The sequence below is a fragment of the Ambystoma mexicanum genome, chromosome 5p (assembly GCF_040938575.1).
Source record: "Ambystoma mexicanum isolate Mex_15411 chromosome 5p, UKY_AmexF1_1, whole genome shotgun sequence".
Taxonomy (NCBI): domain Eukaryota; kingdom Metazoa; phylum Chordata; class Amphibia; order Caudata; family Ambystomatidae; genus Ambystoma; species Ambystoma mexicanum.
In genome coordinates, this window is record NC_090930.1 from 365,107,073 (window position 1) to 365,121,059 (window position 13,987).

Below are 13,987 nucleotides of genomic sequence, written 5' to 3' on the forward strand. Positions count from 1 at the left end.
AAGAGAGACCATAAAGACATATGAAAAGAATTCATAGGACTGGGCAACGCCGCAGGCACCAGGCAAGGCTTGGTAACCTGTGCCCCATGGCAGCCAGGCAGGGGAGAGGGGGAGCAGCAGCCCAACAAATGGGCCAGTGCTCCCCCACTCCCCATCAACTACAAAGGCGACGCGCAGTCGCCGACCGGAAAACACAGAGGGAAGGGCAAGGTGTCAATCAACACCTTTCATCCTCCCACAGGGATGCAAAGCACCAGGCCCGCCAAGACAGGAAGTAGGCGTGGGAGCAGTTGTTAGGCACCATAAGGTGCAATTTGTTGTCGGCAGCAGCCGGCCAGGGGCTGGCACCACAGCCCCCCACCACACAGAAGGACCCAGGGGACAGCCCCTGGGTCTTATATAAGAAGCTGCTTTGACAGCAGAAAACAGAACCAGTTTGTGGTCCCTGCACAGGGACCCAAACCAAAGAGTACTTTGTGCACTCAGAGTCTCTTCTTTTTCCCAGAACCCTCCCACACTAAGAAAAAGGATGAGAAGAAAGGGAAAGAAGACATGTCACTGTACAGTGACCACACTGTCGTGGGATAAGAATGGTGGCATGGGCCAGAGGGGGTAACCTCTAGACCCGATGCCCAAAAGTACAGCATATTATGGTTACTGTAATTATGATTATGTTTTTGTTATGACCATAACTGTGCAATAAAATCGCACAACCTTTTATTGCCAACACTTACCCAATGTTTTGCGTACTACCTGGATGGGGGGGGCATGGGGCGTATTGTCACACAGGTCATGTTACCACTCTGCCTGCATATGGGTCCACTGGTTAACTATAGAGGACAATAGCTTCAAACACAAGTCAGGAGAGGGGGGGTGGGTGGGGGTCGAGAGAGAGCGAGAGAGAGAGAGAGAGAGGAACTGAGCAGATAGAGGAGCACGCAGGAAGAGAAAGAACAGTGCTAATGGGCGGATGACAGCTTGAATGGAGTGGGGAAAGCACGAGACATGAGACGAAGGCAAATGGTCTAGTGTCACATTCCCGTGCCAAAGTGTAAAGTAGAACAGGTTTTCATACATCGATATATAAGGGCCTGATTAACAAAACATTTTGAAATGGGACTTTCCCTTGTTAAAACATTTCTGTAAATCAAGCCCTTAACGTGTACATCGTGTTATGTTAATGAACTTGACAATGTATCAACATGTATTTCTATTTTAGTTTCTTCTCATGAAATGTCATTTTTTTAGTTTCTCTATGTTATTGTTATGCAACAAATAAGAATGTTATTATGTATTGGGTATGTTCTAGCAAAAGTGTTTTTAAAGGCTAATAATACGACCACCACGTAATCAGCGCTGTTTGTTCCCTGCTGCCGATTAGGATGATGTAAACACAAAATGCCATGATCGGCTTGTTCCCACAACTTGAAATAGCCACTGGGGCACTGCTCTTCGTGCTCCCAATTATTCTCCAGCTTCTCATTTCCAATTCCCATCAATCCACATCCTGTTGAAGCGAGGCGGATCTGCATCTGACAGCCATCAGTAATTCACCTTTCACACACCCGCACGTCCCTGAGCACTGGTCTTCCGATGATCACGTGCCCCAAACACAAATCAGAAAGTGAACCCATGGATGGAGTACAGTATGGCTTTGCTCTGATGATTTTTTGTTTTATTTATTTTGAGAAACCTATTTTCTACTTGCAAGTTCTTAAGGGACAACGATTGCAGATTCAAATATGATAAAGGGGTCATATAATACATGCATTTCAAGCACTGATGCAGTTAGTCATTTTAATCGTGTCTGTGCAAATAACAGATATCCTAGGGGATGATTCCTTAGTGTGTCCAGATATTTTGTTGTGTGTCTTCAGTTTTCCTTTAGCAAGTCCGTGACTCGGCAAAACAGCCGCCAAAGTCCTATATGATTTCTCTCCAAAGGCCACGCGTAGCATCGTTCCCTTTCCTGCGATGTAACAGCTGACTAAGATAAAGGAGTGTATCAAAGCAAGCTGGCAGCGTTGGAGCAAGTGCACACCCTGATACACACCAGCCCCAGGCACGTCAATCTTGTCAGGAAGTTTAGATTCCTTTGGCAGTCTTATTTAAACATGACCGCATTTAAGTGGCAATTCATTTTAAATGCCAGTTTACTGCACCTATGTCTGGCGTAATGTCTCGCTATGCCACTCGACTATTTCACAGAGGAGTTCTGCATTTTTATTTTTGTGTATTGGGCAATTCTATTTAACTGTACGCACCCAAAATACAATGCTGAGCTTTAAGTCTGCCCAAGGTGCCTGGAGTAGCATGGGGAGAAGACATCCCAGTGTTACTTACCGGACAGAAGGAAGCACCTACCTCGCAAATTCAAGGGGAGATGACAATAACAGATAGAACAATAAGAGCATTCAAGTACACGGTATTGCGAAATATGCAGAGTAATTATTTCCTGAACAGATGCAACATCTTTTAATTTCAATTGCAAGGGAGATTCAGTGGCTAGGTTCTGTGACGCTCGACATACCACATGTGAACATGTGAAGGGACATAGGCTCTTATATAACTGAAGGCTTGCTATCCTTCCCATGTCCCCGCAATGTGTATGTTGCATGGATGGAAACTGTGATTGCATCTTTTTGTTCTATGAAGGCAGCATAATGTTTTAGAAAGAATAAATATGTGAAATCTGCCATGAACACGTATTGGATTCCCTTGAGAATTGTATATGCATTGCGTTTTTATATTTCCACCAGAGGGGTGTACATTTCATGAAGGGTAATGCATGAGATAAGGGAGAGGCTGCACTATTTAGCATGTGATGTTCCTTCCAGCCATAGCGGAAGGATGGGATCGGGGAACGCAAAGTGTCTAGAGTAATGGGATAAGGGCATAAGAATAAACACAGTTAAATACGAGCCCAGGGCAGGCTCGTACTGGCCTAAAGGGCAATAGGTCCGCGGCGAACCAAAAACACAACATGCTGGTGTGGGCCAGTTTTTTGTGTCAAAGTGGGCCACTTTTTGGCCATTTTGTGCCATTTTGATGAGTTAATTCACTATGCAGCTAGTCGTTTTGACCAGTGTTGTTAAATAGATTTTCTTTATAATGCACAATTTGCACCACATTTTATCAAAAAGCTCCACCTTGGTTACTATTCAAACAGTATCACAAAAGGAATTAATTGCCATTTGCAACTGTGGGCCACTTTTTCATTGGTGCCCAAGACCATTTTATGGCCCAGTCCGACCCTGGCCTAGTACAAAGTTTGACTTGAGGTCAGCTTGCCAATACGAAAACTGTGGGGGCTACCTCCATTGCCGTCATTCTTGTTATGTTGAGAATATATAGTATGGTTTTGGGGATAAAGTGCTGCATATCAATCCCTGTTCATTATTACCCATTTCTGCTCAAATGCAATCTGTACAGTGTGTCACACTAATCACGAGAAGCCTTGTTGGGAGACAGGCTCACCCACAAACTGATGGGGACCTGCCTGTCTTCTTTATGACACTTTTGTGAACTGATTTCTGATTATGCAATCACTGTAGGATCATGCACAAGGCTTCCAGCAGTCCCTGCGGTGGGCATCCACTTCATCCCCATACCTGGCCACCAATGATTGACAGCCGATGATAAGGATAGGAAAAGAAAGACATGTCAGAATTTACTGCAAGAGAGCAGTGTCTCCTAAGCATTATCTTGTCCTTCCATGTGAAGTATTTTTCCACCTTGAGGCAAACCATTTCCACACTCACTTGGAAGGAATTAAGAACCGGGTGTACCAGTCTGGGCCCAGCTATACCTTTCCAATGCAACACTCATGAATAACAGTGCTTTTACTAACCCCTTCTTAGAAATAATGATAGCCTATCACTACCGTTTCCTGCACCAGCCCATGGAGTATTTTTAACTAACTCCCCCCTTGGACTATGTATGAATCGAGAGTACTCATTGGCATCCACTATACTGTTGATTGATTCCATTCTCTTCACATTCATTCTGTGAGTAACCTTTGCTGAAAAAAAGCATGATTGCCGGTCATATGCTGGGAAGGATCCAGGTCCCGTGATTACCAGATTCCCCTGGATGTGTAATTCTGTTACACTAGTGCAGGGCACATTCTCTACACTATTCACCCTGGACACAGGATAATCCTTGTGGAACCTGCAACCATTCCAAAGTTGCAGGCTGTGATCCACCCTTCAGCCCCTCTCTCTGCATCTGTGGTCCTTTCAGAAAGAAAGGTCAAGTACAAGCCTTCTCTGGCATCTACAGCCATTCATTAGCGATGTGCATTTTTGGCTAGTAACATGATGCTCAAGAGGGTCCCCAATGTGAAATAGAGGCAGTGTTATATGCAGATCACACTTTTGATTTGCCCATATGCCTCTTTTGAGTCATTTGGCACTCAAGCTAATGTGCCACACCACACCAAAGCCACTGTGCCATGGAGACTACGACATTTTCTTCTCAATTGAAGCTGGAAGCCAACATTGGCAAAATTATTCTCTCACAAATCTCATCAGTTGAAATAACCATGAAATAGAATATACGTGTTTGGTCTAGACATGATCCCTGTACCCATCAATGCATCTGCGAGTACACACTGGCCCATATACCACATAATGCCCCAATCCAGAAAAACAATATATACCTGTACAACGTGTAAAGGTGCAAATGAGGCAAACGTGCCATCATGCACCATCCCCATGCCCTCAAAACGATAGTGTGAATACAAGATAAGGCCACTCACTTATACGAATGAGTTTAGGCCTGAATACAAGCAACACACTAATACAAGTAAAATACGGACACGTGTCTTATTATGTTGCTGTTAGAATAAAAACACAAGTAGAATAGAAGTAGTTTGCAACACTACAGGTAGTTGTGCCACATTGAGGGAGTTAGGTTGCAGTGTACACTGAGAAGATACCTAAGACATATAGGGTGCTGAATACAGTGAGAAGATTACTAAAAGATACATACATGAAGAAACAGTATTCCTGATGAACCATAAATGCAGCACTGAGCAAAGGTTCCACCTTTTTGCAGCAAAGGCCTTATGTGAAATGGCCCAACGTGTAATTTTAGAGCAGCCACACTGCAGTGCTTGGATCTGCTCAACTTTATGGAAATACCATTTCTTTCCTAAAAGTATGAGGCAGCCAAGGTTATAATGTAAGTGAGTACGAGGTGGTGCTGGACGGGGCGTCAAAGAGATATTGTTCCCATGGAACAAGAACAGATATGTAGCAATTCATTTTTGTCCAAACAGTAATTTAATAAACACACCGAATTTTTGATCACCAGATGCACAGTGCCCCAAGACAAAATATTGCCAAAACACCAAACTAAATTGTATACACAGTGCCCCCTATGGCTGAGCTGTGCCACTGCACTCTGTATTAAATACAGTGAAATAGAAGGAAATATCCCTGCCAGACAGATCCCCATGAAGACTGTTATTCATCTCATGACCTAATTAAAAGAATATGCAACTGTGTTGGTGGCGAATATTGAGACAACCTTTGCTAACTAGAATATTCAAGGTTAGGGAAGCAGTCTGGGACAAATGAGGTTGTGCCATGTGAAATGAGATGGGAGTATATTTGTGTTTGTGTAAACATGGGATAGATCTCTCAATTCCCAGCAATAGTCATTACATAATAATTGGATTGTCTAGGATGGTTGCAACATTTGAGGCCACCTTAAAAGGTGCCATCCAATGGCAGATAATTATTCTTATCAGTGTCAGTATGAAGTGTGCCAACCAGATTGTGTGGTATTGATGTTATTGTAGTGATGACTATGTTTAAAGGGTGAGTGTGGAAATGGTTGAGCAGATCAAATGCTCTCTGACATTCTTCATTCCACTGCAAAGGCATCACAGCATCCTTTTTTGTCAATGCCACCATTGGCTTCACAATCAATGCAAAGTTCACAATCCACTGCCGGCAATAAGAAGCCATTCCTATTATAGCTCTGACTCCTTTCTGTGTTTTTGGAATAGGCATACCAGAAATACTCTCTATTCGTTCTGGTGTCAGTCTTCTCCCCTCTTTCGAAAGTAGGTAGCCCAAAAAGGCCACCTCCTTTCGACAATATTGGAATTTCTTTATGCTTGCTTTATGGCCATGTGCTGCTAAGTGTGACAACAACAAAACAGTACTTTTTTTTTACAAATCTCCTCTGTATCAGCAGTGATCAATAGATCATCTATATATTGAAACAATACACAACCTGCTGGTAATTCCAGCATATCTAGCTGTTCTTTCAATGCCCTGCTGTAAATACTTGGACTCTCTGTGTAGCCCTGTGGAATGCGCGTGAATGTAAATGATTGTCCTCCTAATGTGAAGGCAAACAGATATCTACTCTCCTTGTGTACTGGAATGCTAAAGAAGGCATTTTTCAAGTCTATAACACTAAAGTACTCTGCCGAGGCGGGTATCATTGTCAAAATTGTGGTGACGTCTCGAACCAATGGGAAATGAGGATCTACCACTTTGTTTAATGTGTGCAGATCAATTATGAAACAACATGGTACTTCATTACCTCCTTTCTTACACACCGGGAGAATGGGGCTGTTACATATACTACCTGTAATCTCTTCAATCACCCCCAATTTTACCAAATCTGAAACAATACTTTTCAATCCTTTTTCTCCCTCTACCAAAATCTTATACTGTGGAATACGTGGCAGCGTTACTCCCTCTTTTAGAACAATTTTTACTGGCTCTATTTTCAAGTATCCCACATCATTGTCATTCATCGCCCATATGCAAGTTGCCACTTCACTCGACTCTCCTAGCAAAGGTTTGGACAAAAATTCAGACACTGGTACATTCTGTGGCGAAATTGTCAAGAACACTCCATCAGGAGTGCAATGGATGACTGCACTCAGTTTTTTCAATAAATTTAATCCCAAAAGATTTTCCCCACAATTTTCTGTTAAGAGAAATGGACAATATTCAGTGAATGGACCTAATGTTACTGGTACTGATTGGGACACTGGATTGATTACTGGGGTACCTGCAAACCCTACTGAAATGTTTCTTTTCCCTGACTGTGGTATTTCCGGAACCAAGTGATGGTCTATCGAGCACTTTGCGCCCCTGTGTCTACGAGAAAGCTATGCTCTCTATTCCCGACTTTCATTTCTATGTACGGTCCTTTTTGATTAGCGGGAATAGACACTGGTTCCAATCCCCTGCCTTGGGCTGTCCTATTGAGGGAACAACACATCATCCGATGTGTAATCACTACTATAATACGTATTTGGTTGTGTATCAAAATGTTTCTGCCCTTTCCTCTATTCCGCTCACTCTAATTTCCATACTGTGGGTTCAGCTGGCTCTGATTTTGGCTAAAAGCAGTCTGATTTTGAGCTTGGTTCTGATTCTAGATAACATTTCCTTGATTATTTTGGTACTGCTGCATATTGTTTCTATTCTGTCCATTTGTTCCTGGGTGCCCCCTATGCTGTCTTCACTGACCATATCCATTTCTATTTTGTAAATGTGGACATTGCTCTCGCCAGTGACCTTCCTCTCTGCAGTATGCACATTGATTTAGTCCCAGAGGCCCTCCATGCATATTCGAATTACTTCTCCCTTGTGCGTTCCCTCTCCCTCTATTGTGTCCCATCACTTGGTGAAGTAGCACCCTTGTTTTCAAATTCACTCTATCATTTACCTCTTTCTCTGTTTCTGTATTTACTCTGTTCTCACAATATTGGGCCATATGCAATACTTCGCTCAACGTTTTTGCTTGCCAGGTACTTTCTGATGTCATTATTAAGTTTTGATTTAGAGGTATTAACCCTCTCACATACTTATCAACAAATAATCTTTTACTTGCTTCTGTGCTTACATCCTGTCCACTAAAATCCGTAAATACTTCCCCAAATCTATTGAAATAATCTGCCGATAACTCATCCTTGCCCTGAACACATGCAGTTAATTTGTCCCATACAATTCTTATTTCTGGAACAATTTCCTTCAATTTTTTATTATCCGTGCTGGTAACGCCGCCATATTTGGTGATTGTTTACCCCCTGCTTCTCTATTCTTATGCTCTGCTACTAAATCCGCCCAAGTGGCACCATAGGCCACTTCATTATCCATTTTTCTTATTTGCTTCCATATATCTGCTGGAACAACTACTGGGAATATTAAATCTATATCATTAATAGTAAACATGGACGATCTCAAATAGGACTCTATTTCCTTATAGAATTCCACCGGATTCTTCCTTATATCAGGAACTGTCTGTTTTATATTATTCACGTCCTGTCTGGAGAAGGGAACGTGCACATATTGTGCTGTATAATGTGCTTCCATTACCCGCGCTGGTTGGTCGCATGTTGCAGGAATCTCTACCTTAGGCACAAAAGTAGGTGGGACTTCTCTCATAGGAAGTACTGCACTCACTTTTCCTCCCCCTTCTCTCATATGTAATACTATTCCCAAATCAAGTGATAAAGCTGTTTCTCCTGTTCCACGTTCTAATGCTCTTTTGTATACCGCCATCAATTCTGGAGGGCTAGCTTTCTTATCATCTATATCTTTGTCTACTAAATATTCAACCATTGTCTGCAGTGCTTTTCGTTTCATTGGCAAGGGGTATTCATCAAATATTTCATGTATTTCCATTGTGGGAATACTAGGATCTGTAATCCATTTTAACGCCTCCCTTATACATACTTTTAGTTTTTCACTCGCCTGTCTTGACGGCGGAAGAAATCGCCATGGACATATGGTATCGCCACCTCCCTCCTGTCTCTCCTAACATCTTTATTCCTATACTCCAGTATGGCAAAGATTTCAGCATATGCATCATCAAGTTCATTCTTTAATTCAAAAACCCTGTCTACATGTTCCTTTATTACTTCATCTCTCTCTCTACAACATTCCAACGCATTCAAATCCAACAACTTCTGCGGCGGTACTCTCCCAATTAACTGCTTCCATCTATTCTTTAAATATTCCCCCATGCATTCCAAAAATACCTGCCTTTCATTGCTCCTCCTGAAATCATACATCAAAGCCAGCGTTGACGTTTCATCATTCTCCTCTATATACATCTCTGCCTGTTCTTTCAACTCCTGTTTTCTCTCCTTGCTAATCGCACTACGGGTCACTCTAGTGCATTCACTCTGTCCCGTCCCCTCTCTTCTTTCAGTGAGTTCAAGTTCAAGGTGGAGGTGCAGATGGGACAACAGCAATCTCTTGGGAGGGAGGTGCAGATGGGACAATGGGAACGGGAAGTAACTGCTGTGGCGCTGGCTGGCTAATGGGAGGCGCTGGTTGTATTGTCTGTGGCTGTGCTGGGATCTGAACAATAGGTAGGGGCTGAGCAACTAAAGTGGGCTGAGCAACAGACACTGGTTCTGTCTTCTTGGTCTCTCTCATTGGGCGCTCTCACCTTGTGTCAGTTAGTATTTTGCTTATTAACTCATCTGATGAATGCAACACTTGTTGTGGATATATCTTGTCTATACTCAACTGACCACGTCTGTCTGATTTTCTCAAACTATCATCCCACTCCTCCTCCTGCTTTTCTTTCACTCTTTCTGCCTTCGACATATGCCTGCGTGCATTTTTCTCTCTGCTTTTCCAACGAAGCATAGCTTTCTTCCTCCAGTCTCTAAGGACATCAAATGCCGCAGGACGTGTTATCTTTTTCAACAGTATTTTTTCCAAATAATCTATCCTCAATATCTCAAAACTCCTGCAATTCGGCCATTGTAAATCTTCTTCCTTTCTGCTTTGCCTATGCCAAATTTCACAAAACCTTACTGCCCCTACACAATACTTAATATACATCTCATACGCCGGTGACCCCATGGGTGGCGCGACCTGGCCAGTTTCCAAAGATTGTCTACCGCAGTGGAAAAATACCACTAAGGTGGGCAATACACCAGGCGTGTTTTAACCTTACCCATGGCCAATCAACCTTACAATCAACCTTACACTAGGCGTTTGATTTTACAAAATCAACTCTCAACCAACATCAGGGTTACTTCAAATCGGGGCACCACTCACCTGATAAATCAAGTCGTCTTTCAAGACGCAATTTGTCCTTATACTGACGCAACCAATAGTTGTCATGTCTGCGTATCTTGGCTCACTCTTCCTCATTTCGCGAACCTCGCCTCCTTGTTCTCTGGCCGGATATGTCGATCAGGGATCAGTTGTGTACAGATCTGCAAAGGAGTCTCTCAACACTTTCACAGGGGCGCCCCCCGAACCCCTCTTGATCTCGGCTGGACCGTCTCGTCCTCGCCGTTCTCTCCACCTTCCTTATTTTACAACGTACACGATGGAACAAGTGGGGGAGGGTCCCTATTCGGGTGCCATTTTGATGTGGCCCCTAGGGGACCCTCGCGTATGGAAACAAGGCACAATCACCACACACAAACTGATACGCCAGACATGAGGTTGTATTCCCAAAAGCTAGGGTTTATTGTAAAGCAAATAGTCTCAGTTGGCCAACAGGGTCTCACATCCCGTGACGTATGTCTCCAGACCCCGAGGGACGCAAGAGAGCGAATCATTGTAAACCAGTTACATATATACAAAGCAAGCATCTTACAATCAGTGGTGACACATTCAATACCGCCCATAATGTATTTCCTTTGAATTGGGTTCGATGATTGACAATTGTGACGAGTATGACACCTTCAGACATTTATTTTAGCAACAGTTTGCAATTTCATGAGCCTGCAGACAAAGTTCTTTGTTTTAAAGAACACATTGCTCCTGTTTTTGCATGCAAGCTGCATGCAGGGGAGAGACACATTCCAAGCCTCGCTATCTCCTAGTTTCTATTTGTGTGCTAGGGGTCAACTCACTCTCCAGGGCTCTACAGGGCTCAGGGAGGGGGGCCGCAAAGAAGAGCATAATTCAAGCCATTTATTGTTCATTTCTACCATTTCTACCGCATGAGCGAGACTGGCTGGCACCTGTGTAATGATTAAATGCCTTGCTGCTTACTTCCAAGGACTTGTGAGGGAGGAGACCGGGCATTTCTGTCTGGGTCGCCTGCGTTATGTTTCAACAAGTATCTCACGGCCGTGCTCTATGCATGAACAATAATATAATAGTGGAGCAGAATAAGTTTCAGCAAAGCAGTTTCAACAGAAAGCAAGAGGCGGTAGTTAAAAACAAAATGGCGATTTCAATCACATCAAAATGGCCACACTTTAGTCAAGCTGATAGATGCGTATTTCTAATACCGAACACATGAGGCGGTTGGTCTTCGGCCAACAAAATACACTGCCTCCATCATTGAGGGGTAAGTACTTTTTCTGGACTGACACACAAGCATTGTTACGCAGCAGTTAAGCTGCAGCATGCCTAATTGCAATATGTAAATCTCTCCTGCAAGGAGCACAGCCCACTAGATATGTAATGAATAGCTAAACCTTAGACTGGCTCTTGTATTTACTTACTTGTTATCCATTATATGGCATGTTTGACTATTGGATCACAAGAGCTGACCCCTTATGGTCTCTACTCCACAGCAATACCCAAAATCAGAGCATGAAGAGGACTGGACTCAACAGAGATCCTAGCACCTAGACTAAGCATCTACATAGCCTGACACGAGGGACCCCCACCCTACAGGTATTGCACTATAATGCAGAAATAACATGTATGCCCTAGCATGTGCTAAATCTGAAACACAGTCGGTCCAGAGTATGACATACTAGGATATTTTCTCGTAGGTTTTCCACGCAGGAAGTCACCAAGTACATAGGTCTAACCGGCAAGACAACCACATCTACTAGAGAGTATAAAGTGAAACTACAGGTAACATCTCTCTCTCCTAGTATGTTTAGTTCCCACACAGAATACTGAATAAGAACACTCCCTTTTCACAATCCCCCTTTGTCCATTTTTTGTAACCCTATGGGATCGGGACACACGCCCGAACGCCCGTAGGTAACTCAAAGAATCTCTCCAAACCTCCAAGATATGGAGACCTTTGAAGAAATGATATTGTTATTGAGAATGCAAGATTCTCTATCCTGAAGAAGGCGGCTAGTTATTAGTACCGCTGAAACCGGTTGACAAATTTAAGAGTTGAAGGTCTGATGATCGCAACCCCGAGACCCTACATACACTAGAGGAGAGGGCTCCAGCAATCATCATTTTAACTCTATCTAACAGTAAAAGTTAACTTACTGATTCATAGAAAATCCTTTTAAAGTTGTTTTTTGACCATTCGGTCGAAACAGTTTTAGCTATAAGACACATAGACTGGGGCGGTAATATTAAAAATAAAACCGACCTCCATGAAATGTGCACCTAATCACCTAAATTGAGGAAAGTAGTGAGAGAGTTGAGGGCAAGGACCTCTACACCTTTTGTAGGCGGCCCACCATCGCCAATCAGGGATGGTTGTACCATACTACGGGTGCATGAGGTATTCAAACACAGAGCCAGAGAGCTACCAATAGGGACTTAGAACCAGGAATAATTTGTTTTAACTACACAACTACTGTCTATCTTGTGTTATATATGTTACGGCATACACAGGTAGTGGAAGCCCATTGACTCCTACTGTCATTACCTGCGTTATAACATGACATGTCTCTTACTGCAGGTCAGCCGACCAGGCCCTAACATGGAATCCTGATCCCCTCACATGCACCCCCCACCCACCAGGCCCTAACATGGAAGCTTGAGCCCCCCACATGCACCCTCCGCTGACCAGGCCCTAACATGGAAGCTTGAGACTGCCACAACGCCTCCCCCCGCCAAACAGGCCCTAACATGGAAGCCTCAGCGCCCACATGCACCCCCAGAGACCAGGCCCTAACATGGAAGTTTCAGCCCCCCACATGCACCCCATGCTTTGAATGTACATGATAGGTTGTTGGGTGCAGGTGTTAAAGGGGGCTGATGGCCATAGACGTGTATATTGACATCAAGGTAGGCAATACACCTAGAATTGTAGTGAATAATCGTTCCTCCTACACTAGGCCACATTTAAAGTATAAGCCTGCAATTATGTTTCAGGTTACTTTTGTTTGTTTGTTTGTTTGTTTATTATTTATACAGCACACCACACCCTGGGGTATCTGGGCGCTATGCAAGACAGCTTATAAAATAGAAGTACATATGAAAAGAACTTTAATACAGAGTGGAATAAAGACAGGTAGTAGCAGCAATGTGAACAGCATAACATTACAATACAGTGGCTGCAAGACCAAGAAAACTAGGCGAGCATAGGTATATATGTGAGGGTTTACATAATGACATAGAGGTTAAGCAAAGAGAGGGTTATACATAAAAGCCGGAAAGGGCTTAAGGCATCTGGTAAATACGCATCTAGTTATTGGCCCAAACATTGTGTGCAGTGTCCTTAGTGAGGAGCCAATTTATGGTGTTGGACCTGAAACTGTGTAGGTTGAAGTCACTGTGTAAGTTAAGTGGGAGGGCATTCCATGCCAAGGCTGCTTGAACCGGGAAGCTGGTGCCTCCAGCTCTTTTTAGGTTGAAGCGCGGTGAGATGATGTAGCAGGAGTTAGCTCATCTTGTAGGTCTAAATTATGTTTTTAGAGCTATTTTGTCTATGGGGTATTTAGGGCAGCGTTGTGCAGACATTTATGAGAAATGGAAAAAAAGTTTGAAGTAGATTCTATCCTGGACAGAGAGCCATTTGTGGCTTCTTCTTTTTTCCGAAATGTGGTCCATTCTTGGGATGCCCAGTGCTGTTCTTATTGCATTATTTTGCAGTGTTTGAAGTTTGTTTAGTCCTTGTTTGTTAGCTCCTGCATACAGAGCATTGCAGTAATCAAGTTTAGACAGGATTAGTCCATATGCCAATGCCAAAATCATGCGGCTATTGGTAGAGAGATAGTTTTTGCATGCATGAATTAGTTTGCAAGTATAGGCAGTAGCTGACACAGTGGCATTAACTTGTTTCCTAAGGTTTAAGGCAGAATCAAGATGGAAGCCTAAGGTTTTAG